Consider the following 12,828-nt stretch of genomic DNA (forward strand, 5'->3'; position numbering starts at 1 on the left):
CCCCTCCCTGCACACTATTGTCCCAGTTTGAACTGGGGCGGGGCAGGGGGAGAGACTTACTGTAAAGTAAGAAAAAGGCAGCCGGATATGTGAACATAATGTGTAGTTCAGGGGTCAGCACATTTTTTCAGCAGAGGGCTGGTCCACTGTCCCTCAGACCTTGTGGGGGGCCGGACTATATGGGGGGGTGAATGATTTTCACCCGCCTGCAAAGATGCTCCTTCAGGTATACTGAATTTAGAGAGGATGCCTGCCAAATATCAAAAGCACCTTATAAATCTCTTCTTCTGGGTGAGCCAGTGTGGTGTAGTGGTTAAGAGCGGTAGACTCGTAATCTGGTGAACCGGGTTCGCGTCTCCGCTGCTCCACCTGCAGCTGCTGGGTGACCTTGGGCTAGTCACACTTCTTTAAAGTCTCTCAGCCCCACTCACCTCACAGAGTGTTTGTTGGGGGGGGAGGAAGGGAAAGGAGAATGTTAGCCGCTTTGAGACTCCTTCGGGTAGTGATAAAGCTGGATATCATATCCAAACCTTTCTTCCTCTTCTTCTTTACCTGTCCCAGTTGTCATCCCAATAGCCACAGTTGGGCTTCTCCAGCTAGCCAGGCGCTGTGACAGGGTAGAAGGCTGTGTTGGCCGGCGAAGACAACTGGGGTGTTGACGGAGCTTTTACCCACCACCTGCTGCTGCTGCTGCTTCCCAAGAGGCACCGTGGATAAGAAGACAGAGATGTCTGCCAACCCACAAGCAGCAGCCACAGCCACCGCAACAACCCACCTGAACACCATGGGTGGAATGAAGGAGAGAGGCAGGCAGACAGGCAGCCGGTGACGAAGAAAGCGCATGATGAAGCAGCGCGGAAAAGGGGCGCGGAGAAGGAAGGAAGGGCAGACTGAGGAAGAAGAAGGAGGAGCAGGAGGAAAACCCAGCAGCAGCCTGCAGCCGGCGTCGCACGCCGCCTTCACAGCGCCATCCTGCTGAGGCGGGCAGGCAGGCGAGCCGACTCCTGCCATTGACAGCGCCCAGCGTGGGACAAGATTGCTCCATCCCTGAGGAGAAAAGCGCCGCTGTGTGAGGGAGAGGGAGAGAGAGAGAAAGAACACGCGCATAGGCGATCCACGCGGTGGCGGTCCACATGGCGATTCCAGGACCGTCCGCGTGCCGGATATATAAGGCAATTGGGCCTGATCCAGCCTGCAGGCCTTAGTTTGCTGACCCATTGTTTGATCCTAAGTACCAGGAAGTCTATAAGACGTATAGCCAGGGAGGTGTAGCGGTGAGAGTGTTGGACTAGGATCTGGGAAACCAGGGTTCAAATGCCCACTTAACCATGAAGTTTGCAGGGCTACCTTCAGTCATTGCTATCTCTCAGCCTAAGCTACAAATTAAATGGGGAGGGGGAGAGCCAAGCATGGCAGCTTGAGCTCCTTGGAAGAAAGGTGAGGTACAAATAAATAAGTAAGTAAATAAGCTAATGTAACAGCTATGGCAAAATTGTATAGCTATTTTTAATTTTTAAGGTGTGTTTTTTAATAAAATAAAAGAGTGGGATAAATATGTATTAAAAAATAAGCATGTTGTTGTTGTTTGAAAAAAAAATTATATTACGAATACATTTGTTTCAGGAGCCAGGTGCAGGGCAGGTGATTGCAAAAGGAATGAATATAGGAAGCTTGAAAAGAACCTTCAGTAACATGTTACAGCTGAAGGTGTAATGAACGATCCTGGATCCTGGGATTTGTACGACTGGACCTGAGTGCAAGGTGCACCGCAGCCAAGGAAGGCAGGCGGCAGTGTTGCCGCCCCCCCTGTTACTCTCCTCCCCCGGTCAGGCCTACCTGGGGGTAGAGCTGTGGTCAAGTAAACGTACCACAGCACAGCTCCTTCTTGCGTGGAGCAAAGCTCTGATGAAGGATCTTGCTGGGGGGGCACCTGTTTGCCCTCTCACAAATTTGTGCCCTGGGCCACGGCCCCCAAGGTGCCCCCCACGCTCCACCTCTGTGCTTTATTGTGTTTTTAATAGTTTCTTGGCAGCCGCCCAGAGAGGCTGTGGCAGCCCAGTCAGATGGGTAGCGTGTTATTATCTCAACCCACCAGCAATTACTCACACACAGCCTTCCCCAGAAAACAGATGTTGCAGGGGCCGGGCCAGCAGTGTGGACCTTCTTCCAACAATGGTGTGAGGGTCCTTCCCTGTTCTCCAACAAACACGTTTTGCATACAGAAAGCCAGTCTCTGGTATCTCAAGGTGCAGCTGGAAAAGACTCCATCCTGAAACCCCACAGAGCCACTGTCAGTCATTACTGACAGAACTGAACTAGGTGGATCCAGTGTAATGCAGTTTCCAATGTCCTATGGAAGGAGACCAGCGAGTGGCTCTGATTTGTCATTTTGATGAATTTATCAGGCATTTGTCAAATAGCTGGCTAATTAATCTTCTGGCTCTGAATTACTTCCACCCGTAGCCTTAAGCAAAGACGCCATATATGTGAAGATGACTGCTCATGACTGCAGCTGAAAGAGTGCCCGGCTGAATACCTGCTTAAAACATCGGCATAAATACGAAGCAGTGGTAAATCAGGTCAAAGCAATGTACATGTTAATAAGCATCCCAAAGTGCTAATCGTGGCTTTAGGAAGAAGAGTAAAATGCATTTACCGTCCTCTTTTGTTCTGCCTCTCAGCATGCGGTTTAAAGCTAAATCTTCCTTGTGCATCATCCAACAGGATTTTAAAAAAGAAAGAATGCGGAATTGCTATTTTTGTTAATTGTTCATGAGATCTCATTAAACTTTCCTATCATACCAATATTTCGTTCATTTAATCAGCGATAGTTGGGGCCGCAAAAGATAAATCTATTCCATTATTAATAGGCTGTATAGTTGTTGTTTAAAATATTCTTGAAAAGAAGCGTCTTTAAATAAAAGCAGTTATTTTTTCTTTAAAATGCAGTGGTTGTGTTTTTTTCTTTACTAATTAACTTTTTAAAAAACCAAAAAAAATCCCCTCATTCTCAAAGTGCCATCTGATCTATGCTTTGTATATTTATAGTGAGTTTGGAGAAGAAAGAGGGGAATTTGATGAAGTTCTTTAAGTTATTAATTATTTCTCTTGCCTCCCTGAGTTGCATAAGGGAATCAATCCTTTAAAAGCCAGGCAAAGGGATGGATAAATTGTCCTGCTCTTTAAATCAATGCCTTTCAATGGAAGGAAATGAAGCCTGGTCTTTGAAGGCAATTTTTGGAACTGCGGTTTAGTGCAAATTCTGCTGCCAGTCTCCTGACAGACTAGGTTGCAGGGGGCATATTCAGGCTGGAGACAAGATGACAGCCTTTTCAGAGAGTTGAAAATGCTACAGAAAACCCATCATTGGCCACGGTGCACACACTCATGCCACAGTCATCTCTGCTTAGGAGATTCTTCAACAAATTCTACAAAATTTGTTGACCTGAAATGATGGCAGATGCAGCCATGCCCTGCTACGCTCTCCTTAAAGCTACTCAATTCTCTTTTAAACCAGCTCATTGTCTCTGGACTGATGTTGGAGATAACCTTGTGGCAAACATGAGACTGGTACCAAAAAAACACAGCATGCTTCCTGTTTCCATTGGCACGATACATTCAAAGCAGTGTCTTGCTGTTTTAAACCATCATGCCTCCCCCCCTCCAAGTCCTGGGAGCTGTACTTTGTTAAGGGCTCTGAGAGTTGTGTGTTCAGACCCAGAAACCTCCCCCCTAAATAAATTCACACTTGACTCAAATTTTGGTTTTGGTTTTTGGCAGAATTTAGGCCACAACTTCATTGATTACAGAAAGTGAACAGTTGCATAGGTTCTGGTTCGACTAGTTCCCTGCCATGCAGGTAGCGCTGACCCAGGGCACCAGCATAGGTCAGCCTAGGGTGAACACCTGGATAAGCGGAAAGCCGGGAACAGGCTATCTCCGCCACCCAAATGTCCCCCTGGACTCAGGTACGGGCACAACTCCCTCTCAGGCATTGACCAAACCATCAAGTCCCTGGATTCCTTTAATGGAATACCCTTCACATAGGGATGGTGAGAGTGTTCTCCCATCCCTATCAGCTGAACCAGAGCCAATCCGCAACCTTACAAATTGTGATGATTTGCTACGCGGCAGGTGAAACCCAAATGGCAACAGCCAATCAGCCAAGTGAGGGAAATTCCTGCCGTGCCCCTGTCCCAATGACAGATGACACACAATGGCATAGCAAGGTAAAGCACAAAACCCTAAAAGTAGGGAGAGGTGGGCGGGTGTTCTGAATGCACGTGCCAAAAGAGGAAGCTCTGGGTCATGTGCATGGGTATAAATAGGTCCCTCGAACCATTTGGACTGTGTCCCATTGGCCAGATTGCACCCAGCTACGAGGGACCTACCAATCAGGTGTTGTGGCTGACCAATCATACTCACCCAAAACACAGGGTGTCGGCTTCCAGGTCTCACCGCAATACATGCCCTCTTGAAGGGAGGACCCAATTTGTCATGAGACCCCCAATCCCTTCACAGAGCTACAATTCCCAGAGTTCCTTGGGAAGAGGGATTGACTCTTAAACCACTCTGGGAATTGCAGCTTCACAAGGTGAATATGGGTTTCTTAACAACACTCAGCATTCTTGCAGCTCCAAGGATCCTTAGGTCATTCAGGAAATTTGTCTGAGATGGCCATCAATGCATGACGGCCTCAATGAAACTCCCCACCCGAAGCTGCTATTTGCATCAGGAGAGAACCATCCAGTAGCACTAAGGAAGGTTTCCTCCCAATGCAATCAGCAGTACTGGATGAGAGATTTCATTAGGACCATAACAGGAGGAAAAGGGCTATACTATCCCTTCCCACATATGTACCTCCATGGTCCCAATGCTGCTTGTGGATGCTATTTGCATTACATAAAGCATGCACAATTAATTGCAGTCCCGGAATTAACGTTAAGTCCAGTTTGGCCCACGAATTCAGACCTTACCTTCAGGTGTTTCCTAGAAACTCAGTTTTATCATGTGTGATTTGAGCAACTCGGAGTTATCTTTAAATGTTTAGGTTGGGGTTTTTTTTTAAGAGCAGAGTTGCAGATTTGATGAACTGTGCAGTAACTCCCATAAGTGAGCACACGCTTTAATTAACTCCAAAATTAACCTACAAACCTCACTGAACACAACAGGAAAATCCTAAAATCAGCATTTCTAGGCCAAAGAAATTTGACACCTCTCATTTTTCAAATTTGCACATAAAAAGGTTTGGCCGGCATCAAGTTTTCCGTCCAACTCTCCTGGGCATTGCAGATTGCATAAAGTTAGTTACTGCTCCAGATAGAAGGCATGCTTTAAATAACTGGAATCTCTGAGTGTACACACCATTTATGGTTCTGTGTTATTTATGTGGGACATCTAGGCATTATATTATTCTGTTCTAGAGACCTAAAATGCTGATTGAATCTCTGAGTGCTATAAACAACACTCTTAGAGCAAATCCTCATTAAGGTAAAAGGCTCCTTGCAATATACAAATATACGGTCATAGAGACTCTGTCCATATAGTAGCCAGCCACATCAGCCAAGCTGCAATGTTGTCAGTCCGTCCTTTGAATGATTAAGTCAGGAATCAGGCTTGAAGCATTGACCCTGTGTTAACACTGTGAATGGTCAACAGGTCCAAGACATTTTGCTGCCTGCGCCAAAGGAAAACATGGCACCACCCCTAGTTCAGTGTACACCAACTGGACTGTTGGTTTTTACTCTAACACTAAACTGGATAGCATCCTCAACCGCACATGATGGCAACAGCCTATTTTAGGGCATGCTGAGTGTGTGTCACACATCGTTGACACCACCTACCTTCAGCATTTTGCTGCCTGAGGCTGCTGTCTTGCTCTGCCTAATGGTAGGGCTGGCCCTGATGGTTAAATCCATTTCAGCTATAAGGAGAAGGCAGTTTTGCATGCTTCATAATGATTTTAAGGCGTCTGATGAAGTTCTTTTCCAAGTACATGTCATGCAATCGTGTTTTAGTTTGTTTGAAACTAGCCGTTGCAACGTATCAGGGATTATTTATTTTCAATATATTTGATTTACATCCTGTCCTTCAACGGGGTCCCAGGATGAGTGTGAATATTAAAAATATAAGCAATTTTTGATACACTGCAGTGATTTGGTTTCTGTGTATTGATGCTGTTTGAGAATCTGAGAAAAGTGATCCTAAAGCAGAAATGGGGAACTTCTGGTCCACAGGTGTAATTGGGTCCACAAAATCATTTTGGCAAAGCCACTCTCACCTGTCTTCCTCCTGATGTCAGGTACCAGACAAGTTAGGTCACCTCGCTGCCCTCACTACTAACCACGTGAACACTAGAAAGTGGTGAAGACTTTTTAATTACTAGGAAATTAGTGGTTTTAATTTTATCTTTTTAGAGTGCACCGTGAACAATTTGTGGATAAAAAAAGCTATGCTGTTTCTTTCTACTTTTCCCCCACACTGGAAACAGTGGTCTTCATCCCCCAATTCATTAGAGGCATACAATCTTTTTCTAGTTGGCTAATAGCTTCCCTGTGGTTTGATAAATAATCTTTTAGAGGCTAAACAACTGTGAGAAGCATCTTGGTGAAGCCCTGACTGAAGCAAAACATTTTCCACAAGCGCTCCAATTTGAGCAAAATTATTACTTACCGCCACTCCAAAGTCCCTGGCACTTTTGTTTTTGCAACAACAACCTGATCTCTCTCTCTCTCTCTCTCTCTCTCTCTCTCTCTCTCTCTCTCTCTGGTTCAAGTTAGTCAGTGAAAGCTCCTGATTTAAAGACAAGCCCATGAAATGCAAATCTGCAAAGACATAAAACTCTGGTACATTGGGCTTCAAGGTTAGCTTTATTTTGACCTTTTGCAAAGCATGTCCTACAGTTTGGTCTCAGGCAGCCTCGGAGCTTTGGGTTGGGCCATGGGCATCCTGTAGCAAAGGGAAACGTAGCTTCAGATTATGGTGGTAAACTGACCATCCCTTCTGGCAAAAGTCTGACAGTGAAGCAGGCCCAGGCATGGGTGAAAAGCAGAGCTGTCTCTTTTGTTGGGAGAGACTAGTGTACGCTCAGAGGCAGGACTGGGGTTTGCAGCTTGCTTCCCAAATAGGAAAGGACAGCTTGCTACAGAAGCAAGAGACTGCAGGCAGTGTGTATAAGCTCCCAGTATGTTCCAGATTATTGAAAAGAGCAAGATCCCCACATTGTCTGTATTGTACCCAATGTCAGAGACTGGGCAGAGGAGGAATGGCGGAGACTGGGAGGAGGCAGAGGAAGACAGTATAGATTTACAACAGGGGCTTGAGGAAGGTCATAGCTCAGAGGGAGATGAGGGGAAAAGTTGGGAAATTATGGGAGAGCCAGAGCAACACCTGGCTGACACGTTGTCATCAAAAGGTATTCCTGACCCACCATCTCCCAGAACCCGGCGGGACTTAAAAGTAGGAGAGCAAAGAACTCAAAGGCAAAGGGCATGTAGCAGCTGTCGGCTTGGCCAGGGGCTAGGACGACCCCCAGGCAAACGACAGGAATGTTTCCAGCCTGTGCCTCCCATCAGCATGCAGCTCTAGGGAGTCTCGCTGCCACTACCCAGGCCCTACTTGGGACAATACTGAGTCCAGTCAGGGTTAAATTGAAACATAAACTTTTGTTTATTTATCGCAGTTTAACAAGCGTGTGTTTTCATAGACAGTATCAGTCAATTACATTCATGGGGTGCCTATCTAGACCTATAACTTTTGCTACCCACTCTCACTCACTAAACCACCTCTCAGATATTTACTTGTCTTCCTAGCCCCTAACTGTTCCTGACTCAGCCTATTTTGCTACACTAACTCAACCTACCCACAAACTCTATCCCAATTAACTCCTACTCCAACCAACCACCCAACTCCCAACGAACTCCTCATGAACTCCTCCCTTTGCCCCTCCCAGAGCTGGTTTTACAGTCCCTCTGACTCCACCCCCCGGGTCCTGATTGGGTAATCTGATTAACTATTTCACCTCCAGCACTCTCATATGTTAACGTCACATAAATAACACAGACTTGTGATGAACCAATCCTACACAATATATGCACAGTGAGAGGAATAGAAACCCAACAGCAGCACCCGTAGAGGAGGTGATGATGATGATGACGAATGAGGAAGTGGGAGATACGGGGGGTGGAGATTCACTCAGGACAACGCCATTATCCAAGAGGCTGGGTTCTATAGCCTCTCTCTGTAAAAAATGAAATAAAAAAGGACTGTAAGAAACCTTTCCTTGTCTTTATACCTTCCTGGGCAACCAGCCGGGAGCCACTGACAACATCCTGACACCCATGCCTGCTAACTTCTTATTCTTTACTTGGGGGGTGGAGGGTAGCAGTCCCGGACTTTCTCCTGTTCCCATGCCACGTTTGAAGGTGTTTTTCCAATGATAACTTTCATACAGAAATTGGAATTATCACACCTCAGTCAGAAAACATATACTTTGCACATAAGGCTCCAGATTCTATGGCATCAGCAATTAAAAGAACCTTGGGAATAAGGACTCCAAGACTAAAAATAAGGTCTATGCAGGATAGGACCGGCCCTAGTATTAAGCAAAATGAGGGGACTGCCTCAGGCAGCTGCTGGGCAGTACAGGACATTGGCACCAGCCTTTCTCAGATGCTCTAATAACTTTCTAATAATGTTAAAACAGGTCAGCATAGATCCAGCCTAGGTGTTATTCAGTTGTAGGTCAGTGCTGGAGAAGGGATGCAGGTCAGTGGTAGAGCATCTGCTTTGCATGCGAAACATCCTAGATTCAACCCTCAGCATCCCCAGGTAGGTCTGGGAGAGAACCCCACCTGAAATCATTGCAAACTTTTGTCAGTCAATGTAGACAATCCTGAGCTAGGTGGACCAATAGTCTGGCTCAGTATAAGATGGCTTCCTATGTTCCTAAATAATTGCTTGTGCAAGAGGTCTTCAGCCCCTCTCCTCCCTGCTGAGATGCTCCCTGCTATTTCCATATCTGCTCCAGAGTGTGGGAGGAAACCCCAGAACCAATACAGGGGACTTGTGGGGGGAGGAGAGTGGGAGAGCATTGTTTGTTTTTAAATAATTATGTAGGTTACAAAAGTACGTGCATTCTCTCTCTCTCTCTTTCTGTCTCTCTCTCTTGCAGAAGTAGGAATCCTTCTGCTAATGGAATTTCCCCCTTAGTGCTACTTCGAATGCAACCTAATATGCTTTACTTTTTTTCTCTTCAAGACGCTTTGAGATATATAGTGAAAAGTGGGGTACCTTAATTGATAATAAATAAATGCTAATATGCTCCTTTGATTTGCACCAGATGGGAATGTGCCCCTTCAGTTGCATTCTTCTTCGTGGCAAGTATTGCACAAAAGCACTTCCTAATGAACGCTGGATTTTCACTCTGTCGGTGTCAATTGACATTCAGCCGCAATTGGAGAGCGCGGCTCAATATTTAAGGTTTATTTTATTATGTTCACCTCCACCCCCAGCAGTTAAGTGCAGTGGCTTTCAAACTCGCTCACCCATTTTTATTATATTATGGCATTCCTTTGCATTTTAATTGCAGGTTTCCATTTTCAAGAAGGCGGCAAATGTCCCCAAAAGTTTCGAAACTAGTAAAAAGCTTCATTCAGGGCACTGCTCTCAGCTGCACTCGTTTTTTTAAATAGGAGGCAAAAGGAAAGCTGCTAAGAAAAATGATGGGATCCTGAAAGAATATAAAATGAGATGCTTCGGTGAAACAGTCCAACTTGGCTTTAGGCCAGTTGCCCATATGTGTGTGTGTGTGTGTGTGTGTGTGTGTGTGTAAAAATGGGATGTTAGCTTGGTTAACATAATGTATCAAATAAAGCCAGGGTTGTTTATGGACAGTCAGTAGTCACATTTCCACTTGGTGCTCACCAACAGCAGGAGGGGGTCCTGCTTACCTGCCCTCCTGTCACCAGCATTGCTGTGGCGTACCAAGAGGATGCCAGGGACTGGCTGGATGAGGAAGAGTGGTGACAACTGCCCAGTCAAGAGCTCCCCGGGGAAGGTGCAGAGGAAGAGGATTTCGAGCCTGGGGATTGGTGGCGGGACACAGGCCACACCTCAGAGGACGGGACAAGCTGGGACATGCTAGGAGTAGGGCGCTTGAGAGATAGCTAAGAGATGCACAGGCAAGGTGAGGTTTCCAGTTTGGATGCAGGCACCGACAGAGATGACAGAGGAGAGGTAGACCCTGGAGTTTTGCCTTAAAGCCGCTCTGACAGCTTCTCTGCTGACAGCTTGCCGGCCCCACTCCTAGAATGAAGCGTTTATTGCATATTCCTGAGCAGTGAGCCAGGCAGACACAGAGGGAGTCCCACAGTAAAAGATCACAGAGAGAGGGGCCCGACACAGAAGATTAGGGAGTGATGGAAGAGCTTCAAGCCAGTTCAAACAACTGTTTCATTAAGTGTCAGGGACTGGGCAGAAGAGGAGTGGTGGAGACCGTCTCCCCATCCTGACCCTTCCAGAAAAGAAGAAGACAGTTCAGAATTACAACAGGGGTTTGAGGGAGGTCACAGCTCAGAGGCAGATGAGGGGAAAAGATGGGAAATAATGGGAGAGGAGGAGCAGGCAGAGCAAGAGCAGCAGCTGGCTGACACGTCGTCATTAGAAAACATTCCAGTCCCACCATCTCCCAGAACCTGGTGGGCCTTAAAAGTAGGAGAGCAAAGAGCTCAAAGACTGTAAAACAGGAATTCAATCATATGAAGCACCCATCATTCCTATGCTGGACCACAAAGCCATCTTCCTAGCTCCCTCACTTGCAAAGCTTAGATCCTTACCATACTCATCTACATCTTATTCCTGGTTCCTTATCTTCTCCTTCTTGGTTTTTTTTTTTTTTTCAAATACAGAGGAAAAAGCTGCTATAGAGTTGAGAAAGGAAATGTGGTTGTATAAATCAGTCCCAAAGTCACCCATAAAGTTGATTATTTGATGGGTACAGGTTTATGAATGTCTATCTATTGGCCTCAACTTAATGGGTTACAACCTGCAAACCAATCTAAAACTTTCCCCCAATAGGTAAAGTTAATATTTCCCCCCAATAAAACTATTCATCACCTATTATGGAGATCCATCTTGATAGTGCTGAGATGCAGTCTGACTGTTAACTGCTTTTGGCTTTACCAAGACTTAAAGCATATCCTCTTTGTGACATCACACATGACATCAGAATGGCATGTTTGCATTCAGCCTAGACTATCTCCATGCCAACAGCAATGGCCAGTAAACTTCTGCAACCAAGTAACCATCAGCCTGACTACCCATTTGTTTCTATCTAGACTATTGGATATTCATTTTTTGCTCTCATAATCAAAGCCTGAAGAAGAGTTGTGTATAATCTGAAAACCTGCTTCCACTGTTAAGGAAAACTAATTATCAGGGACTGGGCAGAGGAGGAATGGTAGAGACCTCCTCCCCATCCTGACCCTTCCAGGGAGGAGGAGGAGGAAGGCAGTATAGATTTACAACAGGGGGTTAAGGGAGGAAGCAGCTCAGAGGCAGATGAAGTGGAAAGTTGGGAAATCATGGGAGAGTCAGAACAACACCTGGCTGACACATTGACATTAGAAAGCATTCCAGAGCCTCCATCTCTCTGAACCCAGTGAGCGTTAAAAGTAGGAGAGCAAAGAGCTTAAAGACAGAGGGCACATAGTAGCACCCATAGAGGAGGTGATGATGATGATGATGACGAATGTGGAAATGGGAGAGAAGGGGGTGGAGATAAACTTGGGACAATGCCATTATCCAAGGTGCTGGGTTCTATAGCCTTCCTCTGTAAAGATTGAAATAAAAAAGGACTGTAAGAAACTTTTCCTTGCCTTTATACTTTCCTGGGCAGTCAGCCGGGAGCCAATGACAGCATCCTGACAGAAAGACAGGGTCACCCTTTAGAAGTCTCTCTGTGTTCTTTGTTTTGCTTTCCTTAATAAAGAAGCTAACTGCAAGTTCGCCATGTGCTTCTCTCTCTCTCTCTCTCTCTCTCTCTCTCTCTCTCTCTCTCTCTCACCTGCAAACAACCTGCTCCACCTGTTGGCTCCCTGACAGATGACAAGTGAGAGTTCAAGGCAGCAGTGAGACTGATGCTGTGCAGGCAGACTGTCCGAGCCAAACCACACTGCCCTTGGCACTGCCTCTGATCAACATCACCCAGCACACCATAGCTGGGTAGCAACGGGAGGTTAGGTCAGCAGCTCTGCATCACCAACCATGACTGGTACACATGCTCAAACTATGTGGCCTGAGGAGTCAAGTTGTTCAGCTCCTCTCAATGAGGAGTGCAGGCATTTTCTTCTTGTTTAGCCTCTACAGACTCTGTTGAGTATGGGGAAAGAGGGTGGTGATGCCAAAGCAATGTGCTAACCTGGCAGAGGGAGCTAAAGGAGTTGCTTACATAAACCCACCTTCAGTGTCAGCTGCTTTGTTTTAAAATCCAAGCATGGGTTGAGGCAACAGCTACCCACAGGAGGAAACAGAAAGCTTTTGCAGCTGGCCACCAGAGTACAACACATAGCTGTCAAGTGTCCCTTATTTGGCAGGACAGTCCCTTATCCCAGCGCCATGTCCCGCTGCTGTCCCTTAAATAAGCTACTAAAGGTAATGGGGCCCTTTCTATGTCCAGCTGTCCTTTGTCAACAACAAATTATTGCTGTTTTTTTGTGTTGAATATATGCTAAAGCCATTTCCATGCAACAAAATATGTATTTTATCAAAGTAATTGTTGATCCCTTATTTTGGCTGCTGATCCCTTGTTTTTGAGGCTGCTGGTCCCTT

General features: G+C 46.0%; 1 long non-coding RNA gene across 1 annotated transcript; it reads right to left on the reverse strand.

Annotated features, from left to right (window-relative positions):
- Nucleotides 1-6,850: 6,850 nt before the first annotated feature.
- LOC308482119 lies at nt 6,851-12,029 on the reverse strand. The gene is made up of 2 exons (XR_013989053.1): nt 11,116-12,029; nt 6,851-8,239 (listed from the first exon to the last, which is right to left on the reverse strand). It is a non-coding gene; the product is annotated as an uncharacterized lncRNA (long non-coding RNA).
- Between the last annotated feature and the right edge of the window lie 799 nt (nt 12,030-12,828).

This window comes from Podarcis pityusensis (genome assembly GCF_964106645.2).
Source record: "Podarcis pityusensis genome assembly, chromosome: 7".
Lineage (NCBI taxonomy): Eukaryota > Metazoa > Chordata > Lepidosauria > Squamata > Lacertidae > Podarcis > Podarcis pityusensis.